The sequence below is a fragment of the Sander vitreus genome, chromosome 13 (assembly GCF_031162955.1).
Source record: "Sander vitreus isolate 19-12246 chromosome 13, sanVit1, whole genome shotgun sequence".
Lineage (NCBI taxonomy): Eukaryota > Metazoa > Chordata > Actinopteri > Perciformes > Percidae > Sander > Sander vitreus.
In genome coordinates, this window is record NC_135867.1 from 10,038,635 (window position 1) to 10,055,950 (window position 17,316).

A 17,316-nucleotide genomic window follows, 5' to 3' on the forward strand; every position below is an offset into this window, starting at 1 on the left:
AGTCTCTAGAAAGAGTCAGCATCTACGCAAATCTATGTACCTGTGCGTGGAGGACCGCAAATTTTCTACGAGTAGTAAAAATTAGCTTCAGGCTAACGCCAGCTCCATGGCTACCTCCACACCTGGTGAGTCCCCATTAACCTACAGGATTTCCTCGTTGCTTGAAAATGCAAACAAAGAAATTTCTGACCTTTGGGAAGAAGTTCAGTGCAGTAAGCAGTAAGCTTTGCACCCTGTTGGTTCTTGAACGCACCTCAACTAGATAAAATTAGCTCCACCCAGGCCAAACCCCCTCGTTAGCTGAGCTTATATAAAGCACCTGTATCATCATGGCTGCCTCTTGGCTTTGTCTCTGGCTGTTGGTTGCCACATGGGACCATCTCTGTGACTTTTAGGTAGGTAATTGTGTAAAGTCTGTTTTATGCTTTCAAGGTGTTTTTAAATACTTAGTTGTATATTTTGCAGCAGTCTGCTGCCTGTCTGACTGTTGGGCCTGGAAGGGATTCCAAGCTCACCTGCCTGGAGTGGTGTGATGAACTCTCCCTTAGCCTACGGAGTACATTTGAGTGAAGGTATGAGTAATTTAAAGCAGCAAGTCTGGTATGATCACTACCTGAACTACATGTTATCACACACTGCTTTTAAACTTGTCATTAATGTAATCTTCTGTCTGAATTGTAGGTTGTCAGCTGCTGTTTTGCTTTAGTTTAGTTGTTTGGATTTTAATCATTTTAGTACATCTTTGTTAGTGCCCCAGGACACACTCCCTGTTTAGTTTGCTTGTATTTTAGGTTATCAACTGGTTATTTTCTTTATTTTATTATTTTGCTTTGCGGTGGAGCTAGTGGCTGGCTTGTGGTGGAGACTGGGCATGTTGGTGTGGTTCCCTTCACAGATAGTAGTGATAACGGCACGGTGACGATTTGTGGTGACATGATTTGCGGTGGGCCGGTTTGCAGTGACTATCAATTGCAGTGGGCACATGCGGTGGGTAAGTTGGTCTACCCCTGGCGCACACCCTTAGTGGACTGTCTCTCCACAGCTGGCCTCTGCCCACTTTTTTTTCCCCCTCTCCTTTGATAATTTAAGCCATAACTGGGAGTGTACCTGTTTTAAAAACAAATAACCTGATTGTTAAATATATATTGTAATAAAATCTTTTCTACCATTCCTATTGCAATTTGATTTAAACCTAATTTCTAACATCCCTTTTACAGGCACTTCCGGTCATAAATTATCCATTAATAAATTATTTCTTCTGTAACCACGTCTGTCTTCAGTTAGTGAACCTGTTTAGCCTTCTGTATAACTTGGGTGCTTTGTTGAAGTAGCAATAAACATATCTTGGGGTGAGAGTCCCCAGGTGGCGTTGTCGGTTAGTTAGACTTGGGTGGCGGCTCCTCCCCCTAGCGCCACCCGCCTTGCCACAATCTGACATTGTCTGTAAAAGCAGAGACGTGTTTCTTTGTTTCATTTATGATCATTTGGAAGGTGAAGCTAGGGAGGATGTAAAGTACATATCTAGACTGGAAAGGGAGGATCCAGATAAAATCCTTGCCATATTGCAGGAGTTATATGGTTGTGCGAAATCCTATATGGCCTTGCAAATGACAACGTTCCTCAAAAACAATCTCCCCCACCGAATGGTAAGCAATATTCCTCTTTTCCTTGTCCATCTGAAACCGATACTGCCTGTTTTGTTCCTGCCACCGGCCGTTCATGCCCCCCACTCCTAGCCACAGTCATGACGCACCGCCTCCCTATTTCAGCTTCTCTTCATAGAAAGCTTACTATATTTAGGGTATGAGGAGTTGCAGCGTTTGCCTAGACCGGCGGGGGTGGGTGTGTAGCCACAGTCATGGTGCACCCCCACCCTATCTCTGCTTCTCCCCATAGAAAGCTTACATATACTTTGCGAGTAATGAGTCGCAGCGTTAGCCTAGACCGGCGGGGGAAGGTGTGTAGCCACAATCGTGGAACACAGCCTCCCTATCTCCCCTTCTCTGTAGCTCTTAGTTATGCGGTTATAGTTCTAGACTACAGGGGTACCTCCTTTTGACACACTAAGCTTCTCTCTCCTCTCTTTTTCCATCTGCGTATTCGTGTCACAGAAATGCTTGTTACTAACATAGCTCCGGGGAGCTTTATTCCCCGGAGTCCTTATGTTCTTTTTCTGCCCAGCATCATTTTGGATCATGATGGTACCTACATCATGGTGGCAGCTGTCGCCGTGGTCCTGCCCTACGCCCTGCTGTGCCCTATTACACCCTGCTACGCACTGCAATGCCTGGCTTCGACTTGCTATGTCCAGCCAATGCCCTGCTGTGCTCTACGACACCATTTACACTATTACAATATCTTTATTGTGACTATTATTGCCATTGTTCATCATACCCCCAACCGGCACCGTCAGACACGCCTACCAAGAGCCTGGGTCTGTCCAAGGTTTCTTCCTAAAAGGGAGTTTTTCCCCTTTCCACTGTCACACTTACGCATTCATGCATGCTCTGGGGGAAATCACTGGAATTGTTGGGTCCTTGTAAATTATACAGCGTGGTCTAGACCTACTCTATCTGTAAAGCGTCCTGAGATAATTCCTGTTATGATTTGACACTATAAATTTGAATTGCAGGCTTGATACTGCTGTCACTGTGTGGAGCCCGTTTCAAAAAGGAGGTTTAGTGAAAACTGAGTTTGTTAACCCTGAGATGAGGGGAAACTCTGGGTTTTCTGTTTCAGGAAGGGAGGTAATTTAAACCTGAAGAGGTTACTCCAGCCAGTTTCAGAAAGAGCGGTAACTTAACCTCAGTCAGTTACTGTGGTAACTGAGTCGGTGAACCTAACCTGGTCGGGAGCAGGTTTTCTTCAATAAACCTTGAGTTTCTCTCTCCTCCCTATGACCCAGTACTCTTTCATTTCCTCATTCAGTCTATATCAGGTGCATTTTAGTGCAGTGTTGTCTGCATGAATAAAATGTGTTGGTTTATGTTAGGCAGATTATAATTTTTTTTTTTTCTTGAACATGGCATGTCCTTTTGTCGACAATCCCGTTAATGAAAAAGCTGTATTACTTCAGAGTTAAACATGCGTCTGGAGATGATACTGAGGCCTGACTAGATGTATTTTCATTTCCAGATAACTACCTATTTGAGAGGTATAGTTTTTCTTCAGTCGATCAGATATGTAGGTACCTTATCTACTTCAACCATCGTGGACATGCTCTTACATCCGAGCAGATTCTTTGTCGCATTGTTTTTTGCAAACGGCAGTTTTCTTTACAACATCGGTGATGCGGAACATACTAGTAAAGCCACTGTATGCAGAGCCGTCAAAAGTGTGCCTTGCTCTGAAATGTTTAAACGTTTTTGTAGTGTTCCCTACAAAATCACAAACCAGTGAGAACCATTAAAACTAAATGATTATAAATTATAGTTCTGTTAATGACATGGTGCTGCAACCTCAGAATGGGATTAGTAGTAGCTTACTTTTTCACCTGCAGGATTGCACGTAAATGAAATTCTAGGTGTAATACCATTCCAGTTTTCAACAGTAATATTATAGGTTACCTGTGATTAAATATGAAATGAATACACTATATTAGAGCTTACACATTGACTCGAGCAGCAATTTTCTCCCACACCAATTCGCACTATTTTTCAGCAACAGCCATGTTGCTTTTTTAACAAAATATATATTCAAACTTGCTGTATGTGCGCATGAGTAGTTCGAGTTCCAGAGGTTAAAGTATGCCCACCAATTTGTTTGTGGTTATTGCCATGGTGAATCGTAGTATCATGGCTCCATTAATGCTGCCTTTTTATTGTGGTGGCGCACACGCTTAACTCTGAGTCAACCTACTCTGAGTTGATTAAACCAACTCAAATCAGAGTTCAGGGTTAGACTCAGTTTGTTAAACCTCCTTCCTGAAACGGGGCCCCCTGGTCTCTTTATTCTCCTAATACACACAGAGACCTAGGGAATAAGGCCCTCCTCTAATGGCTCTCTATTCGCTGAGCAAACTCTTTGGGCACATTACTTCATGTGATTGGTCAACAAAGCTTTCAGTCTAAATGACCAAATCAAAGTGGCTGCCAGCAAATGAAAACATAGATCACGGTTTGGTACAAAACACAGAAAACAGCCGCTCAATCGTGGATTAATCGCTCTTGAATTGCATGCAGTGTCTCTGTAGAGGCTCCGAAAAGCCCCATCTTCATGGCTGGATTTCTAAGCTTCTGGAAGGGCTATGAAGACACAGAAGAGGTATGTGGAAAGGGCTGGCTCTCAGCTATTCAGCTAGCACTACGACGAGACGATCGGATCAAAGGTCACGAAGCAAACAAAACATAAGCGCAAGTTGATTTTTGGATTTATTGTTTCACTCGCAGCTCCGCCGCACGGCTGGCTAGCTATCTGAATGACGAGTAGACGGTGGCTAGAACAGGCTAATAAGAGGGTTGGAAGAGTGCCCAAAACAACAAAAAGGCTGGTGGCCGTAACTAGCTAGTTAGCTTCCTCTAATAACGTAAGCATCTCTCTCTACCTTCCCGCTTATCCTCCATCCCTTTCCTCTCTTTTCCCTCCCCCTTTCTGAACCTGACCAATCAGCTGAACTAGGGAAACCTCTTCCCCCAATGAACACCCCAAGGGAGTCTCTCCCATATTAGTTCCCTAATTCCTCGTCCGTGAGGAAGAGAAAAGTCTTGAAAGCGACCTGGCAATCTCTGTTCCCTCTGCGACCTCCTAACTCCCTGATCCTCCAGAAGAGTTCTAGGAGTGGTAGAGGCATTTCTTAGCACTGCAGCTCCAAGCGGTGTCACCATCTCTCCTTGAAGAGCATCCGGCTGCCGCATTGGTGGACCTCTTCTGCGGCGCGGTGATCCTACACTCCATCAGTACTGGGGATGCACAGCCAACCGCCAGCAGCCTATTCACCTCCCCTATGCCCGCCAAGCTGCTGCGAACCAGATGCTACAATAAATGAAAGATTCTGGCATTATTGAGCCTTCCGAAAGTCCATGGGTGTCATCGGTCATTATGGCTCCTAAGACGGATGGGAAGTGACGGTTTTGTGTTGACTTCTGACCTTAAACAACAAAACAGTGAAAGACTCTCATCCACTGCCGCGGATAGATGAGTCCGACTATAGTCCTTGACAGTTACACTGGCTGCTGGCTCTTTCTCGGAAATGGGGGCTACACTTGCGGTCTGGATAACTGCAGGTAAGGGTGGCTGGTTGTCCAATGGGACTGGGGCTGTGGGGTTGTCAGCGGTTAGTGGCGAAGACTTCTTGCAGAAGGGACCTCCCCCTGAGAAGAGCCTGGAAAATGGGTTGGTTCTCCTTGTGGATCATCATCCTCAACTACATTACTAGTCATTTTGGGGATGAGGGGGTCACTCAGGAAGGGAATAGATATCCCGTCAGGGAACATAATTGTCTGTGTGTGGAAGTCCAGTAATAGTCCATGAATGCCTCCTTAGTTAGCACCAAGCATGTTTCATCATCAAACTCAGGGAATCCTTTTTGAGCGAGGTAGCGCCGCTCTGCTGCAAACACTCCTAGTGTCACGGCCTGCTGACCGTCACCCTGGCCTCCTTCATGGTATGTGTGTGAATGTAGTTTTTATGTTCTTTTTTCCCTTTTGGTGTGCCTGCCATATGCTTGGTTTGTTTTGGTTTGGCGTCCGTCTCTGTGTTTTGCTCTCTCCCACATGCTCCGGAAGCCACAGGTGGGCATGGTCACTGGAGCTCCTGCTTACATACCTGAGGCTCATCACACCACTCTGCACTCCTGTTCCTAATCAACTATCAACTCCCCTTTATAAGCCAGGCCAACCTTCCAGTCCCCCCCGGATCGTTCAATCAGCCTGTATGAGAACACGCCAGCCAATATAAAACTTTCACTATTGTGAATACCTTTTAGCTAACTTGTTTTTGTCCTATCTCACCTCAGACCATCTCGCCCTGTGCCTGGAACCTGATCTACCTGCCAGCACCGCGAGATCCAGAGCTCTGGAGCCCGGACCCCATTCCCTCTTTCTGACTCATCCGAACCACCTGCCACTCAAACCACATTGTTTGTTCAGTTCAATTAAATCACCTTAATTGCAACTATACTCTGGTCTGGGTTTGAATTTTGTTCACTGGCCCTGACACCTAGCTTTTCTCCAGGTGCCCGCACTCGTTCGTTAAACCTCTGCCGCATCACACCTGCGGGGGTGGTGGTCCCAAAGCGTCTTTCTAGTGCCCTGGATATAGCTTGTGGGTTATCCAGGTCCGCCACAGTCACATCTAGCAGTACTTTCCTAGCTTCACCTTCCAATGCTGAGATCAAATGGCCAGCTCTATCGGCTTGGGCCAGCCATTTGTGGTTGCTAGAAGACCAAACTGGGCCCAGTATGTTTCCCAGGAAGTGAGTCCATCATAGCGCCCAACCTTTAAGCGACCATCTCTGGGGGCTGGGCTGGTTGTTGCACCCTCATTAGGGCCGTGCTTAGTGTGGCAGTCAAAGCAGGTTAGCGGCCACAGGTGAACTAGCTGGGGCGGCAGTAAGGGAGCGACACTTTTCAAGTCTCTCCACAGGGTGAGAATCTGAACTGGCACCCTCATCTGAATGGTGGGTGGGTTGTGAATACATTAGCATCATGGACATCAGCAACTGCAGCATGCTTATTTTTGGATGTGGCCATTTTAGCACTGGCATTGTTGGTGCCCACATTTTCGTTATTAGCGTTAGCATAAGCCTCTGACTCATGATGTTTAGTCACAGAGCTATTCAATTCAGTTTTATTTATAGTATCAAATCATAACAAGAGCTATCTCGAGACACTTTACAGATAGAGTAGGACTAGACCACACTCTATAATTTACAAAGCCCCAACAATAACAATAATTCCCTCAAGAGCAAGCATTAGCGGTAGCTATTGCGACAGTGGCGAGGAAAAACTCCCTTTCGGGAAGAAACCTCGGCAGACCCAGACTCTTGGTAGGCGGTGTCTGACGGTGCCGGTTGGGGGTCTGATGAACAGTGGTAGTAATAGTCACAATAACGATAATGGAACAGTGACTACAATGGTAGTCGTAGTAGTTCATGTCATAGTAGGGCACAGCAGGGCGTTACGGGGTGTAATGTGGCACAGCATGGGTGGACGTGGTAGGACGCAGCAGGATGCAGCCGGACACTGCAGGGAATCGCAGAGCGTAGCAGGGTGTAGCAGGTCCCTAGCGACAGCTGCACCCACGACCCAGGTCTTGGTGCCACCCTAATCCAAGGCGATATTCTGGGTGAAGAAGAAACATAAGGACTCCGGGGAGTAAACTCCCCAGAGCCAGGTTAGTAACAAGCATTTCTGGGAGAAGGATGCACATAAAAGGAACAAATGAAAAGAGAGATGAAAGAGCAGCTCTTTGTGTCATAGGGAGGAAGGAACTTCCCAGCAGTCTAGAATTATAATAGCATAACTAAGAGAGGCAGGCTAAAGAGAGGTGCCGGGTCGGGCTTGAACTCTCCCCTGCCGGAACAAGCTGTACTTCCTGCCTCCCTCAACTCTCACTATATTATTGATTATATGATAGGTAGATCTGATGACTATGGAAAAGTCCAAAAGCACGCTCCATTGAAAGGCTCATTGTCTGCATAAAGCCATCCTCTATTCTAGCTGTAATGTCTTTCTCTAACTCTGTGATAGAACTTGGTTGGCCATACATTTTAACTTTGGGATCTGCCAGAGTAGTGACATCATCGATGACTGGTCGGCTGATGCAAGGTCTACGTACGTCCGGATTGATTAAATTTAATCCTCCAGGGCATGGTCTGGCTGGTGCAGCAACTTGAAATGGACTTTTCCTCATAGCTTCGGGGATGTCCGTCAGCAATGTAGCTAGCGGTGAGTGAGTTATTTTTCCCACCTTTCTCCATACAACTTGGTCATCCTCTGTCGGCTTCCTCCTTGGTGTTTCAGGGGGAGTGTATAGGGCATAGCGGTCCGACTTTCCGTTACGTTCAGTCATCTTGTTTCCTCGGTGGTGGCTAGCAGTGGTAGCTAGCTATCGTGCGGGGAATGGAAACATGGTTGATCCCAGTTCTGACACCAGTGTAGCGCTTGTGGCTCTGCTGCACGGCTGGCGCATCAATCACTGCTTCCTCTCGTAACGTAAGCACCTCTCTCTACCTTCCCACTTATCCTCCCAGGGCTCCGTACTCGGCCCCCTCCTCTTTATCTACATTATCTACATCCTCCCCCTTGGTCAGTTATTCTGCCACTTCAACCATGGACTTCCACTGTTACCATGATGACACCCAGATCTACCTCAGCACCAAATCCCCCCACAATCCTCCCCTCTCCCACATCAACTCCTGTATGTCAGCTATTAAAACCTGGATGCAACACAACTTCCTCAAACTCAACAGGGATAAAACAGAATTCCTCCTCATAGGCTCCAAATCCACACTCAGTAAAATCAATAACCCCACTCTCACCATCGACGGCACCATTGTCTCCCCAGGCCCGCAGCCTTGGTGTGATCTTTGCTTCCACCCTTTCGCTTGAGCCCCACATCCGCCATGTCATTAAAACCTCCTTCTTTCACCTCCGCAACATCGCCAAAATCAGACCCTCTCTCACACACCCCGCTGCTGAAAGACTCATTCACGCCTTCATCTCCTCCCAACTGGACTACTGCAACTCCCTTCTCCTTGGCATCAGCTATACCTACATCAACCGACTCCAACTGGTCCAGAACCGGGCGCCCGACTCATCACTTGCACCAAATCCTGGCACCACATCACTCCAGTCCTAAACCAACTCCACTGGCTCTCCCACCTAATCACCTACAAAATCCTGGTCCTCACCTACAAAGCCCTCCACCATCAGGCCCCCTTATACCTCACTGACCTCTCCCCCTACCAACCCTCATGGTCCCTCAGACACACCTCAGCCGATCTTCTCTCCATCCACAAGTCCAACCTCCACAGTTTTGGGGACAGAGCCTTCTCCAGGGCAGCTCCCAGGCTCTGGAACTCCCTCCCCCAAGAGATCCGCACCTCTGAGTCCCTCACCATCTTCTAGTCCCGCCTCAAGACCCATCTCTTCACCTCTGCCTATCTATAGCCCCACGCCCCCCTCCCTTTTCATCTGTGCCTGAATCTTGTTTTGTTTTCTACCTTGCCCTGTAAAGCGACTTTGAGTCCTTGAAAATTACTATACAAATTCAATTTATTATTATTATTATATCTCCCTCCCTTTCCTCTTGTTTCCCTCCCCCTTTCTGAACCTGACCAATCAGCTGAACTAGGGCAACATCTTCCCCCAATGAACACCCCAAGAGTCTCTCCCATATTAGTCCTGCAGGGTCGCTACATTATGTTACAAAGACACTGTCATTCTATGATGGATTAAAAAAGCTTCTGGATGGGCTACAATTGTCAGAGGACCTTGATGAAACAACGCTTTTCTCTGCTTCTAAACATAAAAAATGTAAGTCTCTACACTGTATTGATCTGGAGATATATGAGGTGTGTGAATGCCGTGTTTTTCTGTCATCTGCAACAGCGCCGACCGTGTGGGGTTAAAACAAGAGTTTGCTAAGGCACTGTGAGTGATGGTCCCTGAATATACTTTGTTTCCCATTGAAACACATAAATAAAAGTGTCAAAATATGTCTATGGAAACGCATCAGTGATGTAGCAGAATTCTAAGGAAAAAAATAATGGAATATTCCAACTGTAAGATAGCAAAATATGACAAAGAACTCAGGGAGATAGCACTGAAGTGCAAGTTTAATTGATCCTTTTGAGGTGTGTTTCTTTTGAGGGTGCACACCAGCAATTGCTTTTTAATTTGTTTCAAGCAGAGCAAATTGTGCTGATGACCTCTGTGACTGTGCAGAGATGGAAGGTAGGTATCTTTTATTGCCCAGACTACCAATTTAGTTTTATAAGAGCCAAAGGAGTAAGCCTGGTCACAGGAGTCTGTGTTTAGCGGTCATCAAACCAACTGGTTATAAGAGAAATTAGGAACACAATCAGAGATGAGAGTGTAGGAAGCTAAAGGTCAGCTTATGTTTCATGAAGCCTTGTGACAATAGGAAATTAGAATAGGCCCTGATCTGTTCTGAAGTCATGTTCTTTACATTAGGGCTGGTCAGAAAGAATCTCAAAAAGTGACACTTCATACAATTTAATGCAAATTCAGTCAATTAGGGGGTTTGTTCACATTATCAATCATTCAACATTAACATCAATTATAACATTTTGCTGTAATTCATCAGCTTAATCTGTTCCTTAAGCAGAAAAACATCACAAAGTGGATCTGCTCAGTCAAAGGTTTTCAAAAGCCTGGAAGAACAGATCATTCTTTGATTTCACAATTCTACTGATATTGTGTGTCTTGCTTTTAAAGTCAGCACTTATGAGAAACAAAAATGACAGGATATAACTCTGTTCAAAAGAAGTTTAAGAGATGAAGCACACACTGTACAGATCCAGCATTAAATTAACTTGTCAGGGGGAAAAAACAATAAAGACAACATAGAATGTATAATATTGTTAAGGTATAATAAGCCAAGAAAATTAAGACAGCCTGGTTTGCTTTGAAAATAGCTGTACTAGTTTGTAGACCATTGGGGTTTGTCCAATTCATTTCCTCCTAGAAATTACGTTTGTATACTACAAAATCATTTTGCCTAATATGTCTGGATGAAACATGGGCTTAATGCTGCAGAGGTTATGTTGACTAGAAACTTTTATCCAGTCCAATAAGTGCTGTGTTTTTGTGCCACACAGAAGTTGTAGGGAGGTGCTCTGGGTGGAGGATGTGATGAAGGAGAGTGATTAGGTTTATGCTACTAAAACACTTTGGATATGATACGGGAGGGATCGTGGTTTAAATTAGGAACTAATTATAGTTCTTTGAATATAAGTTAACACATTTTGTCTCTTGTCACTGTTGATTTTTTCAATACAGAATTAAAATCTTTCCCTGACCCTAACCAAGTACATTGAGTTGGTACATAGCCATTTTTATTAACACAATTTGCTAATAAGTTTATTAAAAATACCTTGACGGCTGGGATGTTTGACTGAGATTTGACAACCTATAGACCACAATCTAAAGCCTTTTATTGTATAGAGACTTTACGTCTTCTTTTGGCTTGGTGCATGGCTTTTAACATGACTGCTAGCAGAAGATAATAATACTATTTGCCTTCAGTAAAGCCAATGTGGTGACAAAGCCAGTGAGGCCTTGTTTCCTGTAGAAGCTTTCAGAGGTTCAGTGCTCAGTGGATCAAAGTGGAACAGAAGTGTGTATATAAATGTACTCATTCTTTTAATTAACCTTACCTGTTACATATTTTGGTAAAAGACAAACGTTCACTCTGCTTGAGTTAACACAACATTTGAGTATTTTTCTCAATTCAATTTTATTTATAGTGTAAAATCAGGAATTATCTCAGGACACTTTACAGATAGAGTAGGTCTAGACCACACTCTATAATTTACAAGGACCCAACAATTCCAGTGATTCCCCCAAGAGCATGCATGAATGAGTAAGTGCGACAGTGGCAAGGAAAAACTCCCTTTTAGGAAGAAACCTCGGACAGACCCATTGGTAGGCGGTGTCTGACGGTGCCGGTTGGGGGTATGATGAACAATGGTAATAATAGTCACAATAAAGATAATGACTAGAAATAATAGTTGTAATAGTTCATGGTGTTGTAGAGCACAGCAGGGCGTGGCAGGGCGTTGGCCGGACATAGCAAGTCGATGCCGGGCATTGCAGAGTGTAGCAGGGTGTAATAGGGCACAGCAGGACATAGGGTAGGACCACGGCGATAGCTGACATCATGATGTAGGTGCCATGATGATCCAAGATGATGATGCTGGGCAGAAAAAGAACATAAGGACTCCGGGGAATAAGCTCCCCGGAGCTATGTTAGTAACAAGCATTTCTGGGACATGAATACACACAGATGGAAAGAGAGAGGAGAGAGAAGCTCAATGTGTCAAAGGAGGTACCCCGGTAGTCTAGAACTATAACCGCATAACTAAGAGCTGCAGAGAAGGAGAGAAAGGGAGGCTGTGTTCCGTGATTGTGGCTACACACTAGAGCCCTGCGCGGGACTGTTTTCTTCATCCCGCTCCCGGCGAATTTCTGACCATTACCGCCCGCACCCGCAACATGTGTGTTACACTCCCGCTTGCTCCCGCAATGTGTATGTCCACTCCCGCCCGCACCCGCAAAAATCTGAGAATTTATGCCCGCACAATAATAGAGATGCATTGATGTTGTGTCTTCTCCCGTCCCGCTTGAGAAAACACATAATTTTATAGGTTAATAGGGAGAAGATGCAGGCAAAGAAGGCAGGTGCTTGCTGCTGTTAGGCGGGGAGGAAGGAGCAGAGGATGAGGGAGAGAGGAGAGGGAGAGAGGGGGAGGAAGGAGCCGAGGATGAGGGAGCGGGCGGACGGAGCCTTGACGGAGCAATATATGTATATCTATGGTTTCTGCTGGCGTGGGGGGGTTCCAGGCTACATCCCGATCCTGCAGTGTTTATTTTAGCCGCCTGCTTAAAACTGCCGTGGGACCCGGCGGGACCCAATCCCAATGCAGCCCTCTACTACACACCTTCCCCGTCCGGTCTAGGCTAACGCTGCGACTCCTTACTCCCTAAGTATACGTAAGCTTTCTATGGGGAGAAGCAGAGATAGGGTGGGGGTGCGCCATGACTGTGGCTACACACCCACCCCCGCCGGTCTAGGCGAACACTGCAACTCCTCATATAGTAAGTATAGTAAGCTTTCTATGAAGAGAAGCTAATCTCTATTTGATTAATAAAAAAAATCTCTATTTTGGTTATTTTGTGTATAAGCAAGGAGATACTACACATCTGCTGTTCCATGAAGAAAGTGTTATGCTGTCATTGTGTATAAGGTTGTTCTGTTACTGCTTACATAAACAACCAGGGATGGATGTGACAGATCCCATTAAAACCCATAGATCCCTTAAGTAGTTCTCCACCTCAACCCTCAAAAAACTGCAACTATGGCCCCTTTGCATTTTAAATGCTGCTAGAAATGTGCAATGCTTTAGAAATATTTCAATAGTGCAAACCCATAAATGTGGGCTCTGATTCAATTTTCTGACAACCCACGTGATGGATTTACTCTGGTTAAGATAACTTTTTGAAAGCATTTCACCTGACTTCTCATTTCAAACTCCCATGGCAAGAACAAACACAATAATGCCAACATAGTTTTACATTTCAAGATAGACACTAAAACTGTAAGATGAGTCGAGGCAAGAGACTGTTTCCTCGTATTCCTCATGTTTTGTGGAACATAAGAGAGTTTAATGTAATTCAATGTTTTGTAATGTATCTACATCTGCTATGCATGATGTCTCAGACTTCAATAGAAAATATTATGCTGTCACTGTGTTCAAGGCTGATAATAGTATTCCTGTGATAGATATTCGTGTTCTGCGCCTTGATTGAGAATAAAAGAAAAGGCAATAATTAATATTTAGGAATGATTCTTTCATAAAGCTGTATTTTGTTTCTTCTTCTATTACTGTAATATGACAAAACATGTGGACAACACAGGACATAGCAGAGTAGGTATATATTAGTACATTATATATATACATTATGTAATTTGTAATTGGATAGCAGGGAAATAGTTAGGGAAATTTGGTGTGTCAATAAACTCCAGAGCCTTTTTGGGTTTAGTAAGATGAGTAACTATTTATACTGAAAGAAAATACTGAAAGAGCAACTGTTGCTGGCTGCCGCTCGTATGGTGCCGGAACTGGATCTATAAAAGAAGGAGAAAGAGCAATAGCGGATGGTAGGGCTGACCGATTCCAACTCTTTTTGGAATATGGTAACACTGTTGATTTGGACCAGTTGATGGAGTTTGTGTTTGTGTTAGTTTGTGATTTTAGAGAATCTATTGACAAGGTTAATGTTTTCTTGTAATGACACTTTTGGGTTCTGTAAATCAAGTAAGATATAATCTGCATATAGATTTATTCTGTGGTTTACGTTGATAAATTGTATATATTTAATGATGTGTCGCTCTGGCAGACCTCTGCAGCAAGGGGTTTGATGAAGATTGCAAAGACAGAAGGAGAGAGTAGGCATCCTTTCCTTGTCCCTCTGTGCATTGGGAAACTGTACTGCCAACAGTCATCATGTATCTGTTGCTAATGTACGTGCAATGTGCATGAGGAAAAAAAATATTTTAAAGTGGTAACTATAGTGTAAGTGTGTGCAGGAGGGTTATCAGCATTTGAATCAACTGTATGGCAATTACAGTTCTGTATAACTGAGTTACTACTATTGAGGAAAAATTCAAGTACATTTTATTTATATAGCCCAATATCACAGATCACAAGTTTGCCTCAATGGGCTTTATTATACAACCCCCTCAGTCTTTGTATCGTCGATTTGGATAAGGAAAAACTCCAAGTCAATGCGTGTAATGTAGCGGTGAAAATTATCAATATTGATATAGTGTTGGATTAGTGATACGCAAACTGTCGCCAAGTCCTAACTCCTCCATATAATGTTTTATTGTCACAGTGATTGCAATTGTCTTTGTTGTTAATTGTTAGTCTATTGTTAATATTCTATACTATACAATAGTATAAGCAGACAATACTTGTTTTCTGTAGCTATCTTGGTGTAGCAACTGCTAACTTTGTTTATATATTGTTCTATAATAGGCTTGTTCAATTATCCGTGGTATATAATAACGTTTGCATAAATATCTAAAACACAGTTTGGTAATATACTGAAATGTCCTCTGCTGTAAGTAGCCCTTGAACCTCTGTGTGCTTTTCTTCTGTATTGGGTGCTGCCAGGTTTCAATTTTGTTACTAGCCTATCAGTGCCAATCAGAGAGGAGTCTTGTAACCTACTGGGTTTTATGAGGGGGTGGGAGTTAATGGAACGAGAGACACATTAAGAGCGAGAGAAGCGGGAAAGAGTCAGAGAAATGATTTGGTTGTAAGTTCAGTACATCGGTTAAATTACTGTTCATTAAAGTTAAGACCAGTGGGATTCATGTCAGTGTGTAACCCTGCTGAAAGGGGAGAGTAAACTAGGTTTTGTAGCTGTTTCAATCGGTAACAGTAATGCTAATGAAGTGGAGCTAACGCCATAGCCATGTGTGGACCATAGACAGTATATAAGAAGGTGTGGACAGCTAATAAGCTAGCTAGTTAACTTTCACCCTAATGAGCTGGGAGAACAGACTGTGTGTGTCCCGAAACCTACTTTGCCACCAAGTTTCTGAGTGAGTATGTACATTGATAACGGCAATGATATGGACATTTATAGGTAAGTTTAGTAGGCTCATTAGTGTTTGTGAATTTCTGGATAGTGTACATCGGATGCTGCCACAGGTGATGCTGCAGTAGAGGTGCTCAAGATTTGCTGCTGTATGGCTGAAGAGCCTGAGTTTTGCACACAGAGACTCCAGAGAGCTTCCAGCTGGACAGCGGGTTTGAAAAGCCTGCTACTAACAGCTTTCTGAGTTACAGAGGAACAGTAAGTACAGATAATATTCTCCTTGAGGATTTCATATGAGCTCCAACAAGCGTGCCAACATTGTGGTACCACAAACTGAGTGTTAAAAACCGTGCGTGTATTTCTTTTGGATCATGAGGACATTTTAAAGGGTTAAATTGCCTGATTCTGAAATATATATATTATTATACTTTTCTCTCCATGCCTGAAAGTTCTGTCATTTCACACACTGCCTTTTACTCCCTGTCCTCAGCTTTTCTTGCCATTCCTAATTAGCACCTTACTGCACACCTGCCCCTTATTCCCCTTAATCAGCCCATTTATTTCTGTGAAGAGCAGTGTTAAGTGTATTTGCTTCCAGTTGACAAATCAACCTTGACTTTTGACTTGAATCTGAGTTCAGTCTGATTGAATTTTGACACATGAAATTGTGAGGTTCTCTGATGTGCAGCTACTTTGAGAATGGGGATGGAATTGACATATTGTCATAAACAAGCAGCAGAGAAGAAACGTTTCTGCTTAGCGGCACTTAGTGCAATGACAGTGCCATAGTGTAATGACAATGAAGTGTTTAATAAGATACTGTGTAATTAACAGCTTTGTGAACTGCTCTTACATACTACATTACCCTGTCTCCTGTCCCGCCAGCTTTTTGCCACACCACACAAGTTTTGTCTGGTGAAATCAGGTCCGACTGCACTTTTATTTCCAGCCCTTGTTCTGACTGCTGCTGTTTATTTTTACTGACTACTTATTTATTGTTGACCTTGTTTCTCAAAAAAGACCAAGTAAACTGCATTTTTATCCAACCTTCTTTTGCCTCTGCACCCTGCATGTGGACCCTTACAGGATTTACAATAAAGGCCTTTTTTGACAGCAGACATTTTTACACAGTCACAGCAGGAAAAGCACAGGTGTTACTAATAACAATAGTGATGTCCCAGTAAGTCATGACAGTGTGACTATGAGCAGCATACACAATAATACCAGTAGCCTGCCTGAAACTAAGGCAGCTTAATAAGATTATTTTTATTATTTACACTTGTGAAAAATGCCTATTTATCATTTTACTCTATGTCTCTGGAAATCATTTTTCAAATATGTCACTGAAACTATAGCTTAAGCTCCAACAAAATGATTTCAGAGTAAAATTGAGAGCTCATTTGTATGGAAGACTGCCTATAATAGCCGAAATCAGCTTAAAAAATAGAGATTTTTATTAATCTTTTACAAAAACAATGATCTCAAATACGCAAAGAAAATCTAACTTCAAGGTCTCTTCAGAGTGTAATCACAGTCAGAACAAAAACCTCACCATATTGTTAAAATCTGTCTTACAGTAAGCCATGCAGTATCATGCACTCATTGTCTCTGTCCTTTAAAGCCCTAATTGTTTCCCCTATAATCTATTGTGCTGCAAAGTCAGAGCTTTATCAGATCAATCCTGGTGCTTTGACATTTTCCAACACACAGATCCATATGAAGGTCCAATGTCTAGATCATCAGCCACCATCGCCATCGGACAGTGATGGGAAGCTGATACTGTTGTGATGCTCCAGTATATGGATAATCTAGAAGCAGGTTAATCACTTCACTAGCCTACTTGTTAGACTTTAAACCATGCATGCCATTTGGTTGTGTGCAGTGGTGGAAGAAGTATTCAGATCCTTTACTTAAGTAAAAGTACTAATACCACACTGTAAAAATACTCACAAGTAAAAGTCCTGCATTTAAATTGTTACTTATGTAAAAGTAAGTATCATCAGAAAAATGTACTTAAAGTATT